Here is a 27,025-nt window from a genome sequence, read left to right as displayed (position 1 = left end):
CAGCCGTGGAAAAAATACTAAATAGCCACATGTGTTCCCAATAATTCATTTTTATTTTATTTATTTACTATTTATTTTAGGGGTTTTAGGGATCAAAGTCAAGGTCTTGTATATGGCTAAGCAAGAATCTACCTTTTTTTTTTTTCCTTTGGTTATTCAAGACAGGGTTTCTCTGTGTAGTCCTGGCTGTTCTGGAACTCACTCTGTAGAGCATGCTGGTCTCTAATTTAGAGATCCACCTGTCTCTGCCTTCCCGGGTGCTGAAATTAAAGACATGCACCACCACCACAGGGCCTCCCAAATTGTTTTTTTTTTTGTTGTTGTTGTTGTTTGTTTGTTTGTTTTTTGAGACAAGGTTTCTCTGTAGCTTTGGAGCTGGTCCTGGAACTTGCTCTGTAGACCAGGCTGGTCTTGAACTCACAGAGATTGGCCTGCCCTCTGCCTCCTGAGTGCTGGGATTAAAGTCATGCGCCACTACCACCCAGTCCAAAATCAATTTTTAAGATTTATTTGACTTGAAATATGCACATTTGTGTGGGTGGGTAGGTATGTATACTTGGGTGCTGGTGTCCTCAGAGGTCAGAAGAGGGTGTCAGATACCCTGGAGCTGCTGTTACAGGCGGCTGTGAGCTTCCTGGAGTGTGTGCTGGGAACTGAATCAGAGCCCTCAGCAGGGGCAAGATCTTTACAGATCCATGAGAAAAGGGTAAGGATAAGCTGGGAAAGTAACCGGCAAAAGCAGGCCAGACCTCAAGTGGGACCGAAAGTCTGACAGAAACAGCCTAAGGATGCACTCATGGCTTTGCAAGTTTCAGTCCACGACAGGGTTGGGGGGGGGGGCGGTCCTCTCATGAAGGAACCAGAGCAAGGGTGACAGGAAGCAGACTGAGAAAGGCAAACTTCGGGACTGTAGTCCTCCAACCAGGGCCACTTCCCACCTTCCCACCAAAGCCAGAGTCTCCTCAATTCTGAAGCCACGAGTGGGTGAAAGCATCGGTGAAGACTGACCCCCTCATCTACTCACCTGTGGGAACGCCCTCACAGAGCGCCTAGCGTCTGCCTTATCTTAGGCGTCCTGCGTCGGACCAAGATGTCGTTCAAGATCAACCATCGCATATATTCCCCTAAACCTCATCAAGATCAGCAGCAACGAGATGGGCGCAAGACCTTAAGACAGTCAGGCGTGTTCGGCCTCTCACCGTGCTCTCCCCACGGTGGCAAAGAGATGACATTAAAACAAAACGCTCGCGCACAGTGGGGAGCGAGAAACAGAAGCACGGACAGGCACCATTAAAAAGCTCACACCCGGTCTGAAGCAGCTCAGGGGTACAGCACGTGCCTCACGCTAGGCTCTGTGTTCAGGACCCAAGACATATACAAAGCGTTCATACCCTTTGACCCAGTGATGTCCCACACTGGCAAATTTACAGAAATAACCCATAAACATGGGAAACATTCTTTGATCAAAGAAAGTTACTGAAATGATATTTATAATGCGAGAAACGGAAGGGATGAGGAAAAGAAGGGAGGGGAGGGAGGGGGAAAGACAGAGTGGAAGGGAGAAGGAGGGAGGGAAGAGAGGAGAAGTAATGCTTCTTTTTAGTTTTAATTTTCTTTTTTTTATTTTTCCAATTAACTGGTTAGATTGATTATTGAGACAGAGTCTCACTATGAGGTCCTGGATGGCCTAGAACTCACAGAGATCTACCTTTCTCTGCTTTCCAAGAATCAAAGGTGGGACCTGGCTTTAAAAAAAATCTAATTCTTAGAAACAAAATAATTTATTGAAAATCATAAAACAGGGTGCTAGGCATTATTTAATCAACCATAAGCGCGCACAACCCTGAAACACTCTCACGCTCGTTTACGAGCAGAAATATTGAGATATTCGTGTTGACTCCGAGTGTAGGTGAGTCACCGTTTTCGCTAACTTCCAATTGATAACTCTTGTATCGGAGCGCAGCTCTGGTCCAGGAAGTCAATACAAGACTTCCCATTTTGACTGCACCATCACCTGTCTATCTGTCTGTCTGCTCCGTTGCCTGACCTTACTGTGCCTCCACCTCCTCACACGTGAAACAAAGGCCACAAAGCCAGCGCTTCAGGGGCTACTGTGAGCAATGAACAGATGGAGTAGCACTTGCGAAGCCCATGACAGCTTTGCCTGTTCCAGGGGGAAGAACTCCAAAATATCACTTTTGTCATTTAGCATTTGAAAAATAAAACTGAATAGAGTTTTTGGTTTTTTTGTTTGTTTTTTGGTTTTAAAGGACAGCTCACATGCAAGAGTTTATTTCCAATTCCGGAGTTTTAAATGAAAACCGAGCTCATTTTGTCTTCTTGGGGGTTTCTGTCTAGAGGGCACTCGACAGCAACTCGCTTGGCAAAGGGAAGGTCCTAGAAACCGGACCTAGAGTAACTGGAACCCAGCTACTCTAAAAAGCCCCGTGTGACACAGGGAGAGTAGAGACTGGAGCTGCGCTGGGACAGACGGAGCTCCTGGAGAAGAACTCCAGCAGAGGCGGCAGGCTCGCACCTCACCTTTGCAGGCTGACATGTTGCAACTGACAATATGAACTCCCTGAGTTACTGAACTAAGTCATTCCAATAAAAAGTTAAGAGTCGACCAGAAAAGAAAATCAAAGCCCAAGCTGCATTTCCAGAAAACAGTAGAAACTAAGAATAGAAACTCCTTTGGAAGATATGTCGGAGTACTGACAGCCTTCTGCAGGGTCCGGGAAGAGGGTCACAGGAGAAACCACGGAGCGCACAGCTTCCTAGTATAGCCAGGACTGCTGTGCTGCCATTACTTTGAAATTTGCCACCTAGACTTCAGACCCAGGACAAAGGTTGTCCCAGCTGTCAAGCACTGGGATAGACTCTATCCCTCCGCCAGACACAAGGTCACACTCCACACGCTGTTGTCCTCCAAGGGGAAACGGCTCTAGATCCTTCTGTGGGCCAAAAATCTTAGCTTTTCTCCACATGACTTTAGACTTCTATCCAATAGAATGCACCAAGCAGGCCTGGTCTCCTTACCCACGAGGAGAACACTCTGCGTCTCTACTGACTACCACCCAAGGGCAAGGTTTCTCGGCAGAATTTTACACAGAAACTTCAGCATGAATCATCCTGACTTTGTACAATTAAAAAAAAATGACTCACAAGAAGACTGTTCCTCCCAAGATAGTATATGAGTTTCAAACGCATTTTCAGCCCCCAAAGCAGACACGCAGGGCTTGCTTCTGTGGTCCACGCACAACAGAAAACTGCAGTGCTGTTGTGTGAATGGCATCAGGTCCACAGTGCAGCAGGCCCTCTTCCCCAGACAGCTATCTCCTAAGATTTTCCATCCCGGTCTTAAACAAGAAACAGTTTCATACTTACTGCAAAGCCCCCGGCGTCTCGTGCGTCCTGGGAGCTGCTGGCCTCAGTCTGTAAGCCCTCTGCACTATTCTGAGCCAGTTGCTGCCTGGGAGGAAAACCACATTCAGCGAGTACTTGGGCAAGGCCTGCTCAGGAAGCAGGCGGGCTCTACTCCCCACGCCTCTCCCTCCCCTCCCCACAACACACACACTTACAAGTTCACATCTATATGTGATGCAAAATCAAGTCTCTCTCTGACTGAGTCCCACGTACTTAGTTTAGACTTCTCCAAAATGAAACACGTAAAGATGTCAGCTGGCTGGCAACAAAAGGGAACTTCAACCCACAAGGCGCACAAATACAAACACCCTGAGACACTGAACCAAAAGAAAAAGCCAGTCCGGCCTCAAGCTTCAACCCCCACACACCCCTACCCCACCCCACCGCACCCCATGAGCGCTGCTATTTGTAGAGTTCTAGGTTGAGAGGAAGTCGGGAACCAGGAAGCTCTTCAAAGCAGGCTCCCAGGAGCCAACTGAAAGATCTCAGAGGCCTCTTAACCACTGGGACTTCAGTAATGTGTTGTGATTTCTTTGTTCATCCTAAATAAATAGGTTCCTAATTAATTTTTAACTCAGAAAGCTTCCAAATGATATACCCACCCTCATAAAACCTGGCTTGTGTGCCCCCTGCCTCTATAGGGACTCGGCAAACCCCCATGCCCACCAGCTGCTGCAACAGAGGCAATGACCGTAGGAAACGCATGCAAGAAATTTTGTGATGGTAAACATCAAGAAAACGGCCTGAGAAAAAGAGGCAGAATCCACTACAAATAGAATGTAAAAGCCAATGACAAGATGGGGCAAACACACACTTACAGCCCTCACTTCAGTTATCTGCAGCTACAATGCAGGCTACGACATCATCACTCAGTGTGAGTGTCCTCCATGGGCTCCCGTGTTTGAGCACATGGTCCCCAGCTAGTAGCGATACTTTGGGATGGTGTGAAACCTTTAGGGCACAGAACCTGACTGGAGTCACTGGAGGTGCGTCCTTGCAAGTTCTGCTGGATTCTGGTTCCAGCTGGAGCTCTCTCTAACATTTGGTGCTTACCATATGGAGAAGCAGCTATGAGCTCCGACTGCACCCACCTTTGGTGAACTGAAACCCTCTCAAACTATGAGCTAAATCAAGGCCTTCCTCCTTTGAAGCCATCCTATCAGGCATTTTATCACAGACATGACAAATAATGCAAAGCTGTGTGAACAGCTGTGACCTGGATAGCCTTGCTTATAAACAACAATAAATAAAATAATTAGAAGTCTAATACATTACAGTATGTCCACATCACTCACCCTTATGCAATGGTCAGAAACAATCTTTACCCTCTATCTGCACTGAACATGTCAGTCTGCTTTCTGTCATGGCAAAGTCAAATTAAAAGAGGAAAGGTTTGTCTTAGGTCAGGGCTTCAGAGAAGCCAATCTATAGTCACTTGGAGTCATTGTTTCTGGTCCTGTGTGGTATGGCAGACTGTACATGGCAGAGCCGAGCAGCTCGCCTCATGGCAGCTGGGAAAACCAGAGAACCAGAAGGGCCAGGGTCAAAATGTATCCTCCAAGAGCAGGATCCCAGAGCCAGCGAGACAGCTCAGCAGGTTAAGGCACTTGCCTCCCAAGCTTGACAGACACCTGAGGTGGATTCCCCAGAGCACACACAGAGGTGGAAGGAAAGAACCAAAGCCGCAGCATTTTCTTCTGATTTCCATCCAATCCAACAGCATTAGCATGTGCCCACTCACACATACACAGACACACATATACATTCACACACATACACACAAATATATACACATTCACACATATAAATACATACACATAATATACATGTACTCACAAATACACACATACACACAAATACATACATACACAGACACATATACACTCACATACACATATAAATACACATAAATACACACATAGATACACACACATACACAGATACTCACATACACATTCATATACACCCCCACACAAATACATTTAATAATAATAAATGATTTTAAAAGAAAAGAGAGTGCTGTTAATGACCTAATTTTCCCAATGAGGATCCACCTCCTATATTTGTACTATCTAAAATACAAATCAATGAATCCATCCACAAGATCAGAGCATCCACAACACAGTCAACTCCCAAAGAACTCATTTTTGAATACTTCTGTGCTAGAGGTGAGGCGTTTGACATCGGAGCTTTTGAGGGTCATTTAGGATGGAAACAATAAAGGCTGGGGACACAGCTCAGTGACGTGGTGGTTTGAAAGAAAATGGCCCCTAATGGGAGTGGCACTATTAGGAGGTGTGGCCTTGTTGGAGGAAGTGTGTCACTGTGGAGGTAGGATTTGAGGTGTACATTCAAGCCACACCCAGAGTTTCAGACCACTTCCTGTTGCTTACAAGTAAAGGATTCTCAGCGCCTTCTCCAGCACCATGTCTGCCTGCAAGCCACCATGTCACACTATGATAATAATGGACTGTACCTCTGAACTGTGAGCCACCCCAATTAAATGTCTTCTCTTCATAAATGTTGCTATGGTCAAGGTGTTTCTTCACAGCAATAGAAACCTTAACTAAGACACCATGCAATCACAAGGACCTAGGTTCAATCCTTAGTACCTAAAAACGAATCAAAAGAACAAAACAAACTCTATAATACAACAAGAGCAAATTAAATCTAGCAATATATACAAATGATGCTATGCCATGACTGAGGATTTATACCAGCAATTTGATTGATACCACAAATGAGAATCAGACACAATAATTCACATTAAAAGAATAAAAAAGAAAACCCATACTGCCATTTCAACAAATGCAGAAAAAACACTTGACAAAACCCAACAGACTTTCATGATTAAAAAATATAACCACTAGGAATGAAAGGGAATTTCCTCAGCACAACAAAAGGCAACTACAGAATGCCCACAACCAACACAGTATGCAATGTGAAAGTTTAAAATTTTTCTCTTGAGGCCAGAAACAAGACCAGATTTCTCTGCTCTACTGATTTCTAGTCAACACTGTACAGGAGACTTAAGTCAGGGAATTTAGGCAAGAGAAGGAAAGAGAGGGCACCGAGATGATCAGAAAGGTAAAATCATCTCTATTAACATAACGGGACCTTGCAAGATATAGAAGGGGTATTTATGATTTAGAAGTGGGTGTCTACAGGTCAAAGGTAATGAAGGACCCAGCAAGCTCACAAAAAGCAAGATAAGGCCCCAAATCAATTGTGTTTCTATACACTTGCAGGAGTAACTGCTGTTACATCCAGAAAACAATTCCACTTTCAGCAATAGCTCCTTGGTAAAGTGCTTGCCTCAAAAGCATGAGGACCTGAGTCTCACCCCAGAGCCAACCTGCAAATACCAGGCATGCTGGCTAGAGCTTGTAATTCTGGTACTAGAGAGGCAAAGACGGGAGGATCCCTTAGGCTTGCTGGCCAGCTAGTCCAGCCTACCTGGTGAACTCTGTCTCAGAAGACGTGACCTGCACTCCTGAGGTTAAAACCCAAAGTCGTTCTCTGGCTCCCACTTCATGTGTACACACCCTACATAAGCATGTGCACTCACTCACTCACACATGAACATTCATATTTGCATACATATTCATGCATTTAAAACTCTAACGTTACAAATAAATAAGCAGAAGATGTGTTCGCTGCTAAATGCAAAGCACCATTGAAAAAGCTGAAAGGATGGGTGAGCAAGACGGCTTAGCATTCATGGTTATAAGGCTTGCCTGGCCTCATGAGTTCAATTCCCAGAACCCACAGAGAGAATCAGTTCCCATGGGTTATCCTCTGGTGTGCATGTGCCTATGTATGTACACACATATACATACTCTCATAAAATAAATAAATGTTCTTAAAATGAAACTTGAAAAAGTAAGGTAAATAGATAGACGCTGTATGTGTTAGGAGGATCTATGTGAGGCCAGGCCAGCCTGGTCTACATCAAATTCCAGGATAGCCAGGGCTACATAAAGAGACCCTGTTTTAAAAAAGAATCTGGTTATGGCCCCTCTATTGGAGGCCACAGAGTAGGTCTAAATCTGGGTTCTCCAGGGCTTCTGAGATGGATTCCTGGCTACTTCCCATGGATGGGACAGCTGACACAGGAATGCAGCTGCACCCTGCTTGGGAGGCACATAAAGGTTGAAGAACTGGCTTTGAAAATGTCCCTGAAGACAGGAGCCTCAGATATGCCCTGAATGGTGAACTTTTCTTTAAAAAAATTATTTAGGGGCTGGAGAGATGGCTCAGAGGTTAAGAGCGCTAGCTCCTCTTCCAGAGGTCCTGAGTTCAATTCCCAGCACCCACATGGTGGCTCACAACCATCCATAAAGGATCCGCCTTCTGGCCTGTAAGCATACATGCAGGCAGGACACTGTAAAAGTACTAAATAAGTTTTAAAAAATTATTTATTTTATTTTTATATGTGCATAGGTATTTTGCCTCCAAGTGTTTGTGCATCATGTGTGTGTGTAGTATCCACAGAGACCAGAAGGATGCGACAGATCCTCCAGTCCTGGAGTTAGACAGTGGTAATCTGCCTTGTACAATACAGAAATGAAACTGTTCCACTACCAGTAGAGTGTCTAAAGTCTGTCTGTTTGGACAGTACGCAATTCCTGCACAGACCTACTCCGTACCATCATAGGACACCAGCCAGAAATCATGCTCTAATAAAGGAAAAAAGAAAGAAAAACAAGATTTTAAAGTATGAATTACTTGGAAAGTGAATTATATTTTAATTTGAAAGATAATATTGGAAATAGTTTATGATATAGAACAGTGATTATATATTTTTGGAAAATACAGATCATAAATGATAAGAGCCCCACATTTATTTTTATTAAGAATGATTCTTAAGAATGACAAAGATGACAGAAGATTTTAAGTTTCTTTATGCTTTTCAAATTTTCTACACTACAGTAAATATTTGCCAATTCGGGGCAGTATAAAATAACATTTATTTATATTATTTTTATCTATAGAATATGACTGTTTTCTTTTTCTCTTTCTTCTTTCTTTCTTTCCTTCTTTCTTTTTTCCTTTTAGATTTTTGAAACAGGTTTCTCTATGTAGCCCTGACTGTTCTGGAACTCACTATGTAAACCAGGCTGGCCTCAAACTCACAGAGATTCCACCAGCTTCTGCCTCCTGTGTGCTGAGATTAAAGGTGTGTGCCACCATGTCTGACAACTGCTTTCTTTAGAACAAAAAAAAAAATCTACAAATGACAGCTATTGCTTCTTTTGTCAAAAGCTTCTTCAAGCAAGGCAGTCTGCATGGCTATTTGCATCTAAAATAATACAGTATTGAACAGTGGATACTAACATTTTTATCTGCGTCTTAATCAACAATTAGACTTTTAAGCCCGATATCGGCCACTTGCTCAGAGGCAAGTGTTCGGGAGGACAGACAAGCCTGTGGCAGTAGAAACTACACTGGAGGCTGCTGCTCATGTACCCCACAGCATCGGGCGCTGTTTGTGCAACTCCACAGCTTACACTGCAGAAAGCAAGCTCAGCCAGACGGAGAAAGACTTTCTTAATTGCAGCTGCCGCTCTGCCAGCACTGCAGTCATTTTCTGGGTTCCTGAACAAGGGTGAGCAGACTGATTACCATGGCCCTCAGAGGCATCCATGAGCAAGGAGGCTGGAGAGCGCAAGCCAGGAGGCCAAGCCAGGATGCACCCCACAGCTGAAGGAGCCAGGGCGACATTAATGTCTCAGTGAGACACCTGCCAGCGCCAGCTCTCTAGAGAACAAGAATTCCCTAGATCCTTGCCCAAACCAAACCTTAAAAAATGTTCTGTTTTGCTGCTGGAAAGTAAATTTATCAACCCTAAAAATATCTAGGACAAACTCAAGAAACAAAAGTGATGCCTAATGAGTGAGTGTCAAACAGATGTTGGGCTAATTTTACAAAGACAGTCAGCAAAGGTGTCCTCGAGACAGCAGAGGGGAATGGAGAGGAATCTGGAGATAGGGAACGGCAGGGCACAATCAGAGTGTGGGGGGGGGGGGCGCTAAACCCTTCATGAGCTGCTAGGTTCCCTCAATTCAGTATTTGATCCAGTGTTTATTAACAAATGATGGTTAGCGGCCACAACGATCACGCTAATGTACTGAATGAAATCTAGAAACTGACAGAGTATAGGACGACATTTGTTAGCCAACCTTCCGTTACCATATCAAAATACCCGACATAACCGACTTACAGGAGAGAAAAGTTTACCCTTGGACGCTTCAGCCCACGGTCAGTGGGCCCACAGCTTCCCAACCTGTGATAAGGCAGCAAGGCATGGTTAAATATCATGGAGCCCTGCTACTTCCCTCACTGCCGAAGCACAAAGTGGAGGGCATGCTGGGAGACTCCCCAATGGGTCCTGCCTCTGGGTTCCCCCTTCCCTCACAGTGTCAGTCTCTCAGCCTTCAACACAAGACACTTTAGGGGACAGTGAAGGATCCAATTATAGCAACACTGTCCTTCGTGACATCGATAATGTCTACCTACAAACACTTGTTCTACGGAGAGGAACTTGACTTCTCTGTGAACCAAAACATCTCTTCAGATCACTTTAATTTCGTTCTAAAGCATCACATTTCATGGTACAAAATTACAGAGAGGTGGCTAATTACAGAGGAAAACGCCCCACAGTGGGCACGGGATGGCTAGTGAAGCCGACATCTTAGGAGCTAGGAGACAAGGCTCATCATGTGGGCAAAGCTCTCTAGAGATACCCGGCTAGAAACAAGAAGTATGTCTGCTGACAAGTCGCAATATGTGGGGAGGTTTGCATTTTTAAAATCACCACTGCAATGCCAGGTGAATTCACACTCTGCAAAGGTCACACGGGGAGAGATGTGTCTGGCTCCCATGACAGGCCCTCTTGCTGTCCTCCCACCCAGCAGGGGCTACCCTGCTGTGGAATAATCCTTCTGTATACTGTAAAGAGTTGTCACAGGAATTGATTTAATAAAAAGCTGATGGGCTGGCAGCCAGGAAGGAAGTATAGGTGGGACAACCAAACTAAGGATGCTGGGATGAAGAAGTGTGCTGTCAGAGGAGATGCAGATGCAGAGGAAACAAACCATAAGTCACGTGGCAGAGGGTAGTTAAGAAATATGGGTTAATTTAAAGTGTAAGAGTTAGCTAGTAACAAGCCTGAGCTATCAGACTTGGAATTAATATAAGCTTCAGTGTGTTTATTTAGGAGCTTCTGGCGAGAAAGAGCAATCTACCTACACCATCCTCTGCTCCTGATACTCCACACCTACCACCTACTCTAAGCTTGTGTCCCAGGGAACATAGATCTTTGGGTTTTTTAATTAGCCAGGAATAGGAAATCAGCTACTTTTTTTTTTTTTGATTCTAAAACAGATGTTGAACTAATTTGGGAAGAGTACAAACTAGAATGGCCCAGCCTCAGTCATGTGACTATCTATCACACTGTCTGACTTTTAGACCCAGGAACTGTGATGCCTTCCTCTGTGCTCCTCTGTTTTCCTTACCAAGTCCCATTACCATACTCACTCCGAGCTTGGCTTGTTGGCTCAGGTGGAGTTGAAGCCTCTGGCCCCTCCCTCTTTCCTGGTTCTGGTTCTCTCCTGCTGGTTCCACATACCTCCCAGATGACTCTATCTCGAAGATCACATCCTTCCACCCATAATGCCTTATTTGTGACCCACCAACCTTTTATATTTGTTTAATTTATTTTTAATTTTATTCAGGTCTTCACACAGAAGCAAAAGATCAGCCTTCCTCAAGATTCTCTGAACTCGGGGAAAACGGTCCTCTTGCTGTCATGGGTATTTCAAAGTTAGCTTTATCAGTAGAGACAACAGTCTCACCTCAGGGTCTCTGCTCCTGATACTTCACGTCTTGGTTGATTCTGAACTATTTGTGCTTGTCCCTTGATTGGTCAGTTGGCTGTCTCCAACTTATCAACCCCCTGTCTCAGCCTCTTGAGTGCTGGGATTACAGGTGTGATTTATGGTGGTGGGTGGGAGGTTAAGAGGAAGGGAAGGGAATGACCTTAACACTGTCTGTCTCCATCTGTGACAGCTACGCTTGTACCTTTGCTCCCACCTGTCGATGTGCAGAAAGGGACTTCAGAAACCACACAAAGGAACAGAGCTGAGCAAGGACGCAGGTAGCAATTATTAAAGAAACTGAACGAGATTTTCCAAACAGTCTTGGAGATTAACGAAGTACAGGCTGCTTCAAAAGGATTAACCAGAGATTACCTCTCAAAAATCTAATCAAGGAAGATGAAAAAAATACCCAAATTAGAAATAAGAAGGCATAATTATATACATGGATTTTAAACCAAGCCAAACTGATCATTTTCTATGAAAACACAGATTACCAAAATTAACTCAAGAAGAAGCAAACAGTCCACCAGAAAAAAGGCAAAGGATACAAAAACAAAAATGTATAATTTGTTACCAAGTATACAGAGACATGCTTAGCCAACAGCCAGCAAGCTTGAGCTAAAGCTATAATACACTTTAAAGTCTGCAATGTGGGTTAATATTTTAAAAAGAAACAGCGATGTTAAAAAAAAATGGGATCTAAGTCAGGCATACATACCTATAAACCTAGCACTCAGAAGGCTGAGGTATGAGGGTTTGGGCCATCTTAGGCTGCATACAGAGTTCCAGATGAGCTTGGGCTACAAAGTAATACCCCGTTTCAAAAAACATAAGAGAGAGTGAGCGAGAAAGCAAGAGAGTGAGAGAGACAGAGATACAGAGACATAACACACTCTGGTGAGCTTATCTGTGTGGATTTTGGGGTCATTCAGAATGAGAGTGGTAAATAAGATATTTCATATTTCAGTTTCTGTATTTGATTTGTTAAAAATATATATTATTTTTATTTAAGGACTTATTCATGTTAATTTAATATACACCATGTGGTTTGAAAGAAAATGGCTCCCGAAGGGAATGGCACTGTTAGGAGGTATGGCTTTGTTGGAGTACATATGGCCTTGTTGGAGAAAGTATGTCACTGTGGGGGTGGGTTTTGAGGTCTCCTATGCTCAAGCTACCTCCAGTGAGACAGTTCACTTACTGTTGCCTCCAGATCAAGATGTAGCACTCTAGGCTCCTACTCCAGCATCATGTCTGCCTGCATGCCGCCATGTGTCACCATGATCACAATGGATTAAACTGCTAAAAATGTATGCCACCCCAATTAAATGTTTTCCTTTATATAAGAGCTGTCATTGTCATGGTGCCTCTTCACAGCAATAGAAACCCTCACACACACACACACACACACACACACACACACACACATGCACACACGTGGATGTTTTGCCAGCATATGTGTCTGTGTACCATATGTATGCCTGGAAGCTGGGTCCCTTGGAACTGGAGCTAAGAATGGCTGTGATCCAGCATGTAGGTGCTGGGGATGGATACTGGGTCCTCTGGAAGAGCACACAGTGCTCTTAACCATTGAGTTATGTCCCTAGCCTGTATTTCTGAATTTAAAAAAATGTGTTTTCATGAATTGAAACTGAAAAGAATAAAATAAAATAGAACTTTTAAACTCTTGGAAAGGCTTGATGCCACAACTGTTACTGTGTGTTCACACTGGAGAACAGGCTCGGAAAGGAGGACCTAGAGCAAAAATTGTGGGTCTGAAACACACTGGGCATAGAAAACAGAAGAGACAGAAAAATAAGTGCAGAGTGAAAGCCACACACAGATTGTTAGCCTGAGGGTAAAACTACAGCCCTGCTTCAGCGTGCCCGCACCCTGCAAACCTATTCAGGGTTTGTTGGATACAAGAAAGAAAATATGACCCAAAACAGTGCTCTACGTGTTAGAGTGTTCTCTGATCAGTAGTAGGGGAGACTTCCAAAAGTATCTTAAGGGGGAAAAAAAATCTCAGGGCTGGAGAGATGACTCAGTGGTTAAGAATATATACTTCTCTTCCAAAGGACCCAGGTTCAGTTCCCAGTACCCACACTGGGAGGCTCACAAAGCCTCTCACACCAGCTCCAAGGGGGATCCAAAGCCTCCAGCTTCTGTGAACACCTATATTTACACATACACACAAATATAATTAAAAGAACAAAACCCAGTCCACACAGTCTGCTGGTGAGGGATCCTGACTGATGACTAACTAGGCGGTTGACTACCAGATAGCAGCTGAAGACCTAAGGATCCCAAGAGAGTATCCCTAAGAACTCTTATTCCCCTGGAACCACCAGCCAAGTAAAGCCTTCCTTCTATGAGATGCCCTGGTCATGGCATTCCACCACAGCGACAGAACAGGAGCTAACACACTCAGCTATAGAGTGAGACTCTGTCCGAATAATTAAGTATAGATAAATAAATAATAAGGGGTATGATGTGAATTTCAGTTCAAAAGAAGTAAGTGAAACAAATTTTTTCCTACACATCTCACATATTTAGGTATAAAATTTAATTCACTGGGGGGCTGGAGAGATGGCTCAGCGGTTAAGAGCATTGCCTGCTCTTCTAAAGGTACTGAGTTCAATTCCCAGCAACCACATGGTGGCTCACAACCATCTGTAATGAGATCTGGTGCCCTCTTCTGGCAAACAAGCATACATGGAAGGGATGTTGTATACATAATAAATAAATAAATCTTTAAAAAAAATTTAATTCACTGGAATCTAGTTATATTCTTTAAGGTTTTTTCATCACTCTCAAGAATTTCATGCATCTGCTAAGTGGTAGTGGCACACACCTTTAATCCCAGCACTCAAATGGCAGAGGCAGTTGTGAATCTCTGAGATTTTGAAGTCATTCTGGTCTACAAAGTGGGTTCCAGGGCAGCCAGGGCCATATCACAGAAAACATTGTCTTGAAAACCAAACCAAAAAATGCATACAATGAAATAATATCACATGTAATCACATGTAATCACTATTCCCCCACACACACCACTTCAAGCACACTCTCAATTTTGTCTCATCTTATGTAGACATTGCAGTTGTGTCTACACTCTTTTTTGTGTGTCTATTTGGTTTTATTTATGTGTATGGGTGTTTTGCCTGTGTGTGTGTGTGTGTGTGTGTGTGTGTGTGTGTGTGTGTATGTGCGTGCACGCGCACCATGTAAGAAGCCAGAAGAGCAACGTCAGAACTGGAATTATAGACAGTGTGAACAGTTCATTGTGGTGACTGGAAATTGAGCTCAAATCCTCTGCAAGAGCAGCAAGTGCTTTTAACACCTGAGCCATCTATACTCTGTATATAACCATTATGTTTGAAGTTCAAAGTCATATTACAAATATTAGCCATTTATCTAGAGTTGAGCTAAAATGATGAGGTCATAATATTTATTCACTGGCATTTACATATGGGTCTGTGTCCATGTTTGTTAAAATTCATTGTTTTCAACCCTTAATTTTACAGTACTATATCAATTCAGAAAGACTACAGTGTGGTCAGGTGTGGTGCACATGCATTTAATCACAGCACTCAGGAGGCAGAGGCAAGCAGATCTCTGTGAGCTTGAGGCCAACCTGCTCTACAGAGAGTTCCAGGACAGCCAGGGTTATCATACAGAGAAAATCTGTNGGAGGGAGGGGGGAGGGAGGAAGAAGAACTTATATAGTTTAACAATGTATAAAAGTCACACTGAGGGTAATAAAATAACAATTCTTACCAGGTATAAAATTATTATTGACTAGGCCTCAAATGTGTACCAGGAAGGCTGTGATGGCTATCTCGGTTGTCAATTTGACTGCATCTAGAATCAACTAAAATACAAACCCCTGGACACTCCAGTGAGACATTTTCTTGATCAGATTATCCGAAGCAGGAAGACCCACCCTAAATGTGGTTGGCACTTTCTGATGGTCGACCAGATAACAGGATATGGAAGAAGGAAGCTTTTGCTTTGGGCCTGCTTGCCCTCACTCTCGGGGCAAGTTTGTCTCTCCTGGTGCTGCGGCATTACTTTGTGGCTCTTAGAACAAATTTCCCCCGTTCCGATGTAGACAGAAGACCAGCAGTTCTCCAGGAATCCTCCACACTTCCAGTGGCAGAACAGCCCTAAGACAGCAACCTCACAGACTGAGCAATGCCAGATTCTCAGGCTCCCCTGCAGGAGACAACCATTGCTAGATTACCGGGACCACATCCTGTATGCCAGCCTACTAAATCCCTTAAACGCACGCACGCACACATGCACACACACACATATACACACACATTCTATAGGTTATGTTACTAACTATAACAGGGGTACATCTCTGAGTATCCCCAAGTGACACACCTAAATACTGGAAGCCACTAAGTGAGACAGACACCTGAAGGAGAAAACTCTTATGCTAACATACATTTAATACATCTCTTCCTTTTGTTTCACCTGAAGAAGAGTGAAGCTGCCCAAAGACATTCTTTTATCAGCTCTACGTAGAAGCTAAAAATGCCCAGACGTGTTCTTTTCCACCATTTTAATCTTCCAGACACGTCACTGACCTAAACATGTATCTGTTATCTTCCATTCTTGAACTATGACCTTAATATGAGCATGCAATTGTGTATATCTTACAGAGTGTGTGCAGGCATGTTCCTGCCTCTCAACTGCTTTCCTATAGGAACATGGGTAGATTCCTTCAGGAAAACCCCCACATGTCCTTTGTTTGAGAAAACTGCTTTGGAAATAACTCCTGTGTTCTCCCTTACCACTGAAGGCAAAACATTTATTTCTCTTCACTCGTATGTTTTAGCCATGTTTGTAATATGATAGTAAATATGAAAACTTTGGGGCTTCCAGGTAATAGGGCAGCCTAAAAACTGCCTCGTTGTGACCTGCTGAAAAAGAGTCAGAATAAGAAAAAAGCAAACTGTGCTCCAAAGAGCCTTTGGGAACTGGATGATAATGACGGGACAACAGATGGGTGCCTAGAAAAAGATCAGAGACACACCAAAAGAAGCCAAGCCCAGCACAGCTCCAGTCACACAGTTCCCCCCCGGGGGGGGGCGGGAAGGGGGAAACAGAAACCTCACCCACCCAGTCAGGAGACCCTGGTCAGAAGAGATGGGCATGTCTCTCCTCAGGACAAACCCACAGCCCTCATAAGCCTCAAACCCAATTGCAGGTTTTGGTGAAAGAGTGATTCTCTAAGGGCAGACTCAAACCAAATTGACGGATCCTCCTGGCAGCACCAGGGCCGGGCCACAGGTCAGATCTCGTGCAGGAAGAAATTTAGTGGGATCGGCTCAATTCACTGGGACTGGAAAAAAGCAGGTTTGTCAGTCATATGCAACAGTTACCGATTGATGCACAACAAATCGCTTAAAACAAAATATACATTATCTCACAGTTTCTGTGGGTCAGAACCCTAGGAGAGGCTTTGCTGGCTGGGTCAGAGTTTCCCAGGATGTTATATTCGGGGGGCCTTATCTGGAGCTGAGGATCAGTCCAAGTTCACATACCAATAGGTGATACTAGCTATTGGGAGATCCTGGTCTCAGCTGTCATAGTTGAGTTTAATGTCAACTTGCTATAAATTAGAATCATCTGAATAGGGATCCTCAATGAAAGAATTGTCCTTTCTGCCTTAATTAACATGGGGAGACCCACCCAAGTGTAGGTGGTAGTCCAGATCAAGAAGGACCAAAGAGGAAGGTGACCTCTTTTGCTTACTTGACCTTTCCTTTGCTCACTTGACCTTCTTTCAATGACAGAAGAAGGCTCGCACTATTAGCTGAAGACCAGTGGCTCTCCGGAAGCCCTCCAGGCTTTCAGCTTCCAGACTGGGACTACTGAGCTACCCAGGTCCATGGACTAAGCCATTAGCAGGCTCTTAGCAGCCAGGAAAACCTCCCCATAGGGTTGCTAAGATGACATCTGTCATCCTGAGGGGCACTGCACTTCCCAGAGACAATAATCTAGAAGAGCAGAGGAAGCCACAAAACCATAATGGCCAAGTGCCTAACATTTCCTTCTACCGCTTTTTATTATCTTTTGGATTCGTTTACTTTTATTTTCTGCACATGGGTATTATGCATGCATGTATATAAGTGTACTAGGTGACCTTCTAAACCTACTGAAGTTCTCTCTAACACCAAGCTTGGTATAAATGTAGCACTTCTCTGCTATGCATGACTGCAACAAAATCTGGCCAGCAAGATGTGAGCATCAAACTATGATAGCTCATGGAAATGAAGATGCTGATGCCAGCAGTTACCATGGAGACAAGTGGCATCAACAGCTGTCTAAAGGCGCTGTCTTTGAAATATCACATCTCATTAGCCACATGACATTAAACATATAGAGATCATGAAGTTATTTAAAACTTTTAATGAATAAAGTGATTAAGCTAGCAATAGTATAATTAAAAATTAATAAAGTAAGTATTAAGATCTAACACTTTTTCTGGTTTTTTTTTTCCTTGTGTGGTCACATCTAACTATTTTTAGGAACAATATTCAGTCTTTACATTTATTTGTAGGAGACGTGAGAGGGAACATCCATGCCACTGTGCAAGTGTGGAGGAAGAGGAGTTAGTTCTCCTCCGTCGTGTGAGTCTGGGGGTCAAAATCAGATCAGGTGGTCTGGCATAGTGGCAGGTGCCTGCAACCACTGAGCCATCTCTCTGACCTTCAAGTTGTATTCCTTTTTTTTTTTTTAGTTTTACTTATTTATTATGTATACAGTGTTCTGCCTGCATGTGTGCCTGCAGGCCAGAAGAGAGCACCAGATCTCATTACAGATGGTTGTAAGCCACCATGTGGTTGCCAGGAATTGAACTCAGGATCTCTGGAAGGGTGGCCAGTGCTCTTAACCTCTGAGTCATCTCTCCAGCCCCCCACATTGAATTGGTAACAAACTACTATGAACTACCTATGATTGTTCCCCTCTGCACTATTGAGATCCACGACGTTAGCAATCTGCTAAGGGCCACACAGCTCGCATGTAGATAACCTGCGATCAGGGGCTCTTAGATAAGTAAGATTCATCCCTTTTATTTCTCCCCAGGCTCTCTTGATGATAACGTGTGATTCTGAGTGAAGTTGATTATTAACTGTATCAAACCCTTACTAGACTTGACCCAAGGCACTCCAATATCACGCCCACAATGCTTTGCTTCTCCACAGCACTGATTACAGCCCGAGATTATAGTTCAGAGCGAACACGCGCCCCTCTGATCTGCCTTGCTCTCCAGCACACATCAGTACCTAGAGAACACTGCCTCCCACGGGGCAGGTATCAGTTAATAATTGCCGAGTTAAAGGAATAGAAATATCAAAAGAGGAAAAGCACTGAACAAGTGTTCATATAAACACCACAGTCTAAAATAAAGAAGCTGACAAGTCCAAGATGGAACTTCAAAAGTAAGCAAATGTGGCCAGGCATGGTGGTGCACCTCTTTAATCCCAGCACTCCTGAAGCAGAGGCAAGCGAATCTCTGTGGGTTCAAGGTCAGCCTGGTCTACATAATGATGCCCTGTCTCAAAAACCAAAGCAAACAGAAATAACATAGTGCTTATTTGGATCACAATGTGCTTGTTTTCCCACGCATGCATTCACAAGCTCTCCAGACGAGCAGTTAGCAGAGGTGCAGGACTGCAGGTATGACCACGTCCTTCCGCGGCCCTCGAGTCTTCTGCCAGCCCGTTCATGCTCATATGCCAGTTTAAAGTTTTGTATAATTCTTGCCGGGGCGATGGTGGTGCACGCCTTTAATCCCAGCACTCGGGAGGCAGAGGCAGGCGGATCTCTGTGAGTTCGAGACCAGCCTGGTCTTCAGAGCGAGTTCCAGGACACCCAAAGCTACACAGAGAAAACCTGTTTTGAAAAACAAAAAACAAATAAATGAAAGCTGACATTCCAGAAGCAGCAGTAAGTGGTTCAGAGAGAACAGGCCCCCAGAAGAAGCAAGGCCACGTCTCCTCCTCAGTGTTCCTTACATCAAGCTGATTCAAGCAGTACCAGACACTGGAAAAGAGAAAAGAAAGGACAGAACTAACAGGACAGCGGAGTCAGAGACTGGAGAGAATCTATTCAATGTAAAGCCCGAGAAGCACAAACACAGTCGAATGACCACAGTGGGATGAACAAGGGTGAGCATGGCTTCCCCACTTCCGGACTGAGGACTGATTCCCTCTGTGTAAGCAGCACCAGCAAACACAAAGGAAATAACACAATAACCTGCAGGAAAATGTGCAGAGTTGGCAAATGGGCAAGTCACAGAAAACACAAATGGCTCTTCAACGCACGCAATCTTCAACTCACTTTTAATATGGCCCTATCAGATTATCACGTTGCTCTACCCGGCAGATGGCAAAGAGGCTGACAGTTGGCTACACCATGCTCAGGCTGGTGACGGTGCAAGGAAGCTCCCCTCTCATGCCGTGCTAGCAGCGTGTATGGCACGGGGCCGATGCTGGGCTCTGGCCGTTATCTGTGAAGTGTGCAGCCCCTCTGCCCTCGACACGGCAGTCCCACTCCTCTGCCCCCTCATCCCAGCAAAACAAACGAGGGGTTCACAAACAGGACAGAAGATCAACTTCTTTTCCTGAGTTATTTTTGAACATGCAGACTTTACAAACTATAATTTTATGATATGTCTTGCAATTTTTATAAAAGAACTTTAAAAAACCAACTAGCAGGAAACAGGGTCTCACCATGTAGCCCAGGCCAATCTTGAACTTAATGATTCTCCTGCTTGAGCCTCCAGAATAGTTGGGATTATAAACCTGTGCCCATAGCACCTGGCATATAAAAGGATTTAACTACCCTCCCTTCTGTCCAGACAACACAAAGGAGAATCACTATTAAGGGGAGAATGGCCTCCAGTCTATCAACAGATTAGATCTCCAAGGACAAGAGGAAATCCACAAGCTGGGAGCCACTTCCCTAGATCCTCAGCAGGTTGCAGATTTCTCTAAACAAGGACAGGCAAGAAACACTGTGATCTGTGTCTCCCCCATCTCCTACTGAAAAAAAAAAAGCTAAAACAGAATAACTAGGTGAGGTGGTCTGAATAAGAATGACCCCATGGGCTCATATATTTGAAACTTAGTCATCAGGGAATGGCACTACTTGAGAAGGACTGGGAGGTGTAGCCTCACTGGAGTAGATGAGGTCTTGTTAGAGGAAGTGTGTCACCGGGAGTGGGCTTTGAGTTTTAAAAGCCCAAGTCAGGCCCAGTGTCAGTCTCTCTCTCAACCTTCACATCAGGATGTAGAATTCTCAGCTGCTTCTCCATCACCACACTTGCCTGCCACCATGCTCCCCACCATAATGATCATGGACTAAACCTCAGAAACTATAAGCAAGCTCCCAATAAAATGCTTTCTTTTATAAGAGCTGCCTTGGGTATGCTGTCTCTTCACAGCAGCAGAACACTAAGACACTAAGGGCTGGAGAGATGACTCCTTTAGTAAAAAAGGGCCTGATGTCAGTCACCAGCAGGCACATAAGAGCCAGGGATAACCTCAAATATTTGTAACCCCAGGGCTCGGGGTGAGGTGCAAGTGAGACATGCTGACCCCTGTTGCTCAGTCTTATTGAACTGGCGAGCTCCAGATTCAATAAGAGACTGTGTTTCAAAAAATAAAGAGCAGGGGCAGGAAAAATGGCTCAGCAATTAAGAGCACTTGCCTCTCTTACAGCGGGCCCAGATTCAGTTCCCAGCACCAACACAGTGGCTTACCACCACCCTACAGAACTCTAGTTCCAGGGAATACAGCACCGTCTCCGAGCCTCTGCAGGAACCACATGTAGTACATAGACATTTATATGGGCAAAACACTCATACATATCAAATGTGAACAAGTCTTAAAAATATAAACAAACACTAAAGTGGACAGCAGCCAAAGTGATACCTGATGCCATCTGGCCTCCAGATGCATGCGCACACATGTACACACACTATTTCACACACACACACACACATACAAGTACATATAACACACATACACACAAAGAAGAAAGACAGAAGAGCTAACAGACAGAGATAGAGGACAGTAGCACCACCACGTCACCAGGAGAGAAACTTTAAAAAGGAACACTCAATTATTCATGTGCAGCTCTGACAGGTATGACAGAGAGGAAGACACGGTGCTTAGTGAAGGGACAAAAGAGAGCTGTAGTGTGATGGTCTGAGGCGAGGAATTCTCAAAATGTTAACCTGTTAAGGGAACGTCCCCAAATATCCTAATATCATCTAAATAGCCCTAATCCCTAAGTATCCTCTCCGTGATCCTCCTGGAGCACTCCCGCTGCCAGAGCACACATGTGGCCAGACACAGACACAGTGATGTGTGCAGCGGTGGTGTTTATAACGGCAACAAAAAAAAAAACGGGTGTTCATCAATAGAACCCTGGCAAATGAGAAACGAACAAGAGAATTCAATCATCAAAAGAGTCAGGTGTGGTGGCGCACTCCTCTAATCCCAGCACTTGGGAGCAGAGGCAGGCAGATCTCTGAGAGTTCTAGGACAGCCAGAGCTGTGAAGAGAAACCTTGTCTCAAAAAGAAAAAAGAAAAAGAAATGAAAACCGGCCAGAGCTTGGCATCTCAGCTACTTTAAGTACTAAGAAAGGGGGATGGACTGAGTCTTAGCAGTTTGTAGCTAGCCAGAGGCACGTTGTGAGAGTCTGGCTCAGAAATAGAGAGGAAAAGTCCAGCATGTGTGAGGCCCTGCATCTGATCATCAGTAATACAATATTTTTATGTGTTAATTTTTTGTTTTGTTTGTTCATCTGTTTTGAGATAGGTCTCACTACGCAGCTCTCGCTGTCCACACACTGACCCCAAAACTTGTGATTATGCAGTTTTTCTATAAAAACAATTCTAGAGCATGCACAAAAAGAGACCTGAAAGAAGAGAACTAATGGGCTAATGAGATGGCCCAGTGGGTAAAGGCACTTGTCACCCAGCCGGAAGATGTGCGTTCAATCCTCAGAACCCACATGGAGGAAGGAAAGAACTCCACGAGCTGTCCTCCAACCTCTGCACACATGCTGTGACATGAATGGGTACCCACAGACACATACAGACGCAATAAATAAATAAATAAATGTAAAAAAAAAGAATAAAAACAAAACAGAGAAAAATCGGGAGGAGGTTTGTGATTTTTTACCCAAAAGCGAGAATTACTTTCTTTTTCTCTTGAAACAGGGTCTTCCCTAGACAGTTTTCAAGCTCCTAGGCCTAAATGATCTTCATGCCGCAATCTACCAAGTCACTTCAAATTAGAGGTGAAATCACCATTCCTGGCAAAGAAATACATTTTGTGGCGGGAGGGTGCTGGGATGGACATGGAGCCCAGGTTCTTGCAATAGCCTCCCCAGCGCTCTGACCTCATCCCTCTGAGAGTTACTTCTCTTTTTGTTTGTGTTTTGTTTTGTTTTGTTGTTGCTTTTTTGAGATAGGATTTCTCTCTGTAGCACTGGCTGTCCTGGAACTTGCTTTGTAGACCAGGCTAGCCTCAAACTCACAGATATCTGCCCTCCTCTGCCTCTCAAGTGTTGGGATTAAAGACAGATGCCACCTTGCCTAGCTCCTTTTGTGTTATTTTAAGCCAATATGTAAAAACAGCAAAGGTGTACATATTAATGGGGTGCCATGTGACATTCCACCTGTCAGACAACGGAGAAGGGTCTCACCATAGCTCACTCACATGTCTTGGAATGGTTTGTTTGGGATACTATCACATTCTCTCAAGAGAAAAATGTAGAAAAGAAACTGACATCTTGGGGTGTCCTGAAATCATTGACATCTTGGGGTGTCCTGAAATCACTGACATCTTGGGGTGTCCTGGGAGGAAGGAAATCATCAAAGATTTAGAGTGGTAACACTGGGTGAACTTGGTAGTTAAACTGAAGCAACTTGAGACAATTTCAACAAAATAAATACAATGATGATGATAAATTACGAAACATTGTCTAAATACATACTGATAATAACAAAAGAGTAAAAGTTCAGGAGGGGATGTCTTATCTACAGAATACTTGTTGACAAATGTAAAGAAAACAATAGAATTAGGAAGAAATAATCACCCTTTTGCAACCTTAACTTAGCTGCTAAGACATGCTAAATCCACCGAAGGACGGGTGTGGAAAGGCACACTCATGTGCTATCAAAGATTCGCCCCACAGACGAAGTTACTAACTGTGACTGGGGGAAGCCACAGTCAAGTGACCCTCTGCATCACCGGGCCGCCTGTCATTCTGGGCTTCCAGGCACGACGAAGACAGACATGAATCACTCCTGAAACCTCTTGCCAGTTCAGAACACTGCAAGGAGAGATGTGGGGCATTCGTTCTACTGGGAAACCTGCCTGGCCTCTTAAAGAAAAACTCATTCATTCTCAAACTATCCAACTTCCAAAGGACAAAAGTATCTGCCAAGATCCAGGAAGATCCAGACTGAGGGAGAACGACAATCAATAAACAGCAACACTGAGAACAGAGCTAACGGGATCTGACAGATTCTAAAGCTGCAAGTGAGGCGTGGTGATGCACACCTCTAATCCCAGCACTTTGGAAGCAGGGGGATATCTATGAGTGAGTTCCACCCCAGGAAAGGCTTCATGGTGAGACTCTGTATCCAAAAAAAAAAAAAAAAGGGCCTCATAGTTACAAATGTGACTCAAACAAACAAAAAAGAGTCTCAGCAAAGAAATGGAAGGCATGTATTTTAAAATGGAAATTTTATAATTGTTTTATAATTGAAGAATGCAGCAGGCAAATTCTAAGGATGTTCTACGTGCAGAATGGAGGAGCCACAGGGAACCATCGGTGAACTTGAACATAAGTCCCTTATTCCACCATGAGCACAGAGGCCGACGAAGAAGTGTGCTGTGGGACAATGGTCTGTACTCTGTCACTTGTATTTTAAATAAACACTGATTGCCAGTAGCCAGGCAGGAAGTACAGGCAGGGAGACCAGGCAGGAAGTTGAGGCAGGGCAATGAGAATTCTGGGAAGAGGGAAGTTTCAGTCTGCAGTTGACACCCAGACACAGAGGAAGCAAGATGTGACACCTCACCAAAAAAGGTGCCAAGCCATGTGACTAACACAGACAAGTATTAGGGGCTGATATAAGTTATAATAATTAATTAATAAGAAGCCTGAGCTACTGGGCCAATCAGTTTATAATTAATGTAGACCTCAGTATATTTCTTTGGGACTGAACAGCTGCAGGACTGGGCAGGACAGAAACCTCTGTCAACAGAAGTGGGACGAGGAGGTGGGAAAGAGCAGCCTCAAGGACAAGTGACAGGTGGGACCAGACTTAGGCTCTAACACTTGACATCAAGGGCCCAGAAAGAGGAGACAAGGAGGGCAGAGCCTTTAAAAACTCAGAATACAGAAATTGAAAACATCCCCAGTTTGGCAAAAGAGATAAACCTATACATCAAAATGCCGAAGCACAAGGCAAAAGCCCAAAGAGGTCCATGACAAGATAGATCAGAGACAACTAAAACAGAAAAGACAAAAATGGAAGCAGCGAGAAAAAGCCCTGCTTTACCCACGGGAAAACACAATGCTTTAGTGACAGCCGGTCAGGAGAAACTGCAGGCTGGAAGGAAGAAACACATTTCTCAAGAGCTGAGAGAAAAGGTCTGTCAAGGCAGAGCCCTCAGAGCTTGTGAAAATATCCCCTAGAACTCAAAGTCTCAAAAAAGGGAAAAACAAGAGAGCTGGCTGCCAGCACACTTGCCCTAAAAGAATGGGAAAGGCTCTGGGGAGGCCATAAATCTTGTAGTGTGCTTATGTAGCATGTGGGGGACCCGTGCACCCAAATAAATAAATAAATAAATAAATAACCCGCAACAGAAACTTGCTCAGTGGGAAGAAAACACTGAGGAGCAGATGGGAGGAAGAAGAGACAGAAAACAAAGTATATTCACAATACACATATTCTCTAACCTCATGATTTCTAGATGCATTTAATCCTCGAAGGAAAAAAATTACAACCCCATCTGATGTGCTTCCAAATGTATGTATAGGTTTATAAATGAGGAAAGCAAAGAGAGGTGAAGTTCCAACACTTCCCTGAGTAACAAAATAATGACACAAGGAAAGATAAATTATGTGCAAAGGTTATACACACAGCAGCTACTAATAATGCTGTGTAATGAATCCATCAACAAAAACTCCCATACAGGCTGGTGAGTGTCTCAGATGGTTACGAACACTAACTGCTCTTCCAGAGGATCCAGGTTATATTCCCAGCAACCATATGGGGGCTCACACCCTTCTGTAACTCTAGGACCAGGGGATTCATTGCCCTCCTCTGGCCTCCTTAGGCTCTGCATACACAGTGCACAGATACTCATATAGACAAAACACCCATACACAAAAAATTTAGAAAATCTCCAAGGACCAGGCAGCTGTAATCCCGGCACTCAGGAGGCAGAGGAAGGCAGATCTTTGAGTCTGAGGCTAGCCTGATATACATAGTGAGTTCCAGGCCAGCCAGGGCTACAAAGTGATACAAACAAACAAAAACCCAAATAGTTCATAGGAAAAGAAAATAGACAGAAATCCAAAAGCAAATATTTAAGTTTAAAGAAATGGTAGAATCAAGCTCTAAACTGTCAATTTATGTTCATGGAAATGACCTAAAAAAAAAAATAAAAACAGCGATTGGCAAAGTGGATTTAAAAACATGTTTTAGTAAACACCACGTTTTCTCTCATACATGGAAATTGAGTTTAAATTCTGTATATGAGTGTGTGTGTGTGTGTGCACACGTGTGTGCAAAGCATGAACAAGACAGCAGATCAGGAGAGAAGGACGATCCTTTAAGGTTGGTACAGAATCAAACGGCAAGGGTGATGGGCTATGTGTAACAAGAAAGCAGAAAGGGATGCAGCTGGTGGGGCAGGGAGCACACTGGGAAAGCGGAGAGTGGCGAAAATAAAGCGTGGTGGCACGTACCAATGAAGGCTCTGGGGGAAACTGCCTGCTGACCTAAGTGGTTTAAAAAATAAAGGAATTTTGATGGGAGTTTGATGGGGATTGCATTGAATCTATAGACTGCTTTTGGTAGAATTGCCATTTTTACTATGTTGATCCTCCCAATCCAAGAGCAGGGGAGATCCTTCCATTTTCTGGTGTGCGCTTCAATTTCTTTCTTCAAAGACTTAAAGTTCTTGTCATATAGATCTTTTACTTCCTTGGTCAGAGTTACCCCAAGATATTTTAGGTTGTTTGTGGCTATCGTGAAAGGTGATGCTTCTCTGATTTCCCTCTCTGTTTCCTTATCCTTAGTGTATAGAAAGGCCACTGATTTTTTGGAGTTGATCTTGTATCCTGCCACATTACTAAAGGTGTTTATCAGCTGTAGGAGTTCTTTGTTTTTGGGGTTGCTTATGTATACTATCATATCATCTGCAAATAACGAAAGCTTAACTTCTAAACCGGACTCACTGAACATAGTGGACAATGAGGACTACTGAGAACTCAAGAACAATGGCAATGGGTTTTTGATCCTACTGCACGTACTGGCTTTGTGGGAGCCTAGGCAGTTTGGATGCTCACCTTACTAGATCTAGATGGAGGTGGGTGGTCCTTGGACTTCCCACAGGGCAGGGAACCCTGATAGCTCTTTGGGCTGACGAGGGAGGGAGACTTGAT

The 27,025-nt window shown here is 44.0% G+C and overlaps 1 protein-coding gene across 4 annotated transcripts in view; it reads right to left on the bottom strand.

Annotated features, from left to right (window-relative positions):
• Positions 1 to 27,025, bottom strand: part of Specc1 (sperm antigen with calponin homology and coiled-coil domains 1) — a 268,415-nt gene that overhangs the window by 218,907 nt on the left and 22,483 nt on the right. For 2 of the 4 annotated variants that reach the window (XM_050163730.1, XM_050163732.1), the window contains exon 1: positions 3,388 to 3,472. The exons of 1 other annotated variant lie outside the window; for it this stretch is intronic. The gene's annotated coding sequence lies outside the window, so the exon portion shown is untranslated. Of the gene's footprint in view, positions 1 to 3,387; positions 3,473 to 27,025 lie in introns of those variants that run through there. One more of the 4 variants, XM_050163735.1, reaches the window with a different exon arrangement.

The sequence above is a fragment of the Alexandromys fortis genome, unplaced genomic scaffold (assembly GCF_014885135.2).
Source record: "Alexandromys fortis isolate MF-2015 unplaced genomic scaffold, M_Fortis_MF-2015_v1.1 scaffold_149, whole genome shotgun sequence".
Lineage (NCBI taxonomy): Eukaryota > Metazoa > Chordata > Mammalia > Rodentia > Cricetidae > Alexandromys > Alexandromys fortis.
The sequence above is the reverse complement of the archived record's forward strand: the minus strand, read 5'-3'. Positions and strand labels throughout refer to the sequence as shown.